This window comes from Priapulus caudatus, unplaced genomic scaffold (assembly GCF_000485595.1).
Source record: "Priapulus caudatus unplaced genomic scaffold, Priapulus_caudatus-5.0.1 Scaffold1327, whole genome shotgun sequence".
NCBI lineage: Eukaryota > Metazoa > Priapulida > Priapulimorpha > Priapulimorphida > Priapulidae > Priapulus > Priapulus caudatus.
In genome coordinates this window covers 60,441-61,973 of record NW_014578388.1, presented here as the reverse complement: position 1 = coordinate 61,973, position 1,533 = coordinate 60,441, and positions in this window count along the sequence as shown.

The following is a 1,533-nucleotide window of genomic DNA, read 5'->3' as shown; positions in this document are numbered from 1 at the left end:
TGGCTTTACAGCGACCTATTGTGACGTTTCTTCTCGTCGTCGATCAGCGTACTGCCAAATCGCTGGACCATCTAGACAACCCTGTTACAGGTACACGTACCATCACCCTCCGTAGATTCACTCCTGCCTCCGTGGCACCTTTATACACGTACCATCACCCCCGTAGATTCATTCCTGCCTCCGTGGCTCTCCTATACACGTATCATATCACCCCCGTAGATTCATTCCTGCCTCCGTGGCACTCCTACACACGTACCATCACCCCCCAAGATTCACTCCTGCCTCCGTGGCCCCTCCCTCCATACACGTACCATCACCTTCCGTAGATTCACTCCTGTCTCCGTGGCCCCTCCATACACGTACCCTAACCACCCTGGCTCTATGACTGCTCGTCACGTAGTGAGAAGCGAGAAGGTAACTTGTGGCGACATCACCGCCGCAGATTCACTCCTGCCTCCGTGGCCCCCCTATACCTTGTCTCACTCGCGTCCCATGGTCCTGTACAGGTCGCATGTATGCGGTCTTTACATGCTACCAGGAGCTAGCTAATAATACTTTATATATATATAATATACATTCATTACATTGTATAATAATATATTAGTTCTTGGTGTTACTCTATAGTCGATATAACGTAAATCGCTCTCCTAACAAAAAACGATCAACGGTAACGACAAATATAAAGTAACGTAAAACTAAAGTTAACCTGCATTATAGCATATCGTTACATCACGAAGGTTGCATGAGCAGCGATATCAGGCTCGTTGTTTTGTTACAGATTGCATGTGAAAAGGCAGACGCAGACGCACAAAAGCATTTCTTCTTCTTCTCGTCTCCTGAGATTCGCGCTGCGATACACATCGCGCGCTGTTATCGTTCCGGTTTTCTTTTCACTAGACCTGTCAGTGAATAGACATCACTAGTTTCTATGGAATTATAGATGCGTGACTGAAACAACTCGATGACTCAATCCGTAGCGAGACTGCTTGTTAAAAACACATGATTCAACAGCGCATGTATGGGGGGGGGGGAATTTAAAGCAAATTATATTTTCGGTTCATGTTCATTATGTTTGGGGTTGGTGAGCGAGCGCCAATTCTCTGCAAAATTCAGGTTTAACATTACAGTGGGCTACATGACATGTTGATGCATCTATTTTAATGTGCAGAGAGAGAGAGAGGCGGTGAGAGAGAAACAGAGAAAGAGAGAGAGAGAGAGAGAGAAAGAGCGAAAGCTAATACGAGAGAAGGAGGCACAAGGAGAAAGAAAAACGAGAGAAAGAGAGAAGGAGTGAAAGAATGTAAGGTAGAAACAGAGAGAACAAGAGATCAAAACAAAGGTAAAAGGAAAGAAAGAGAGAAAAGGAAAGCTGGAAAGAGAGAACGGGAGTAAAAAAGAGCGAGAGAAGAATATGAGAGAGGGGAGAAGAGGGAGACTACCATGTGTGTGTGTGCGTGTGTGTGTGTGTGTGCGTATGCGTATGTGTGTGTGTGTGTGTGTGTGTGTGTGTGTGTGTGTGTGTGTGTGTGTGTG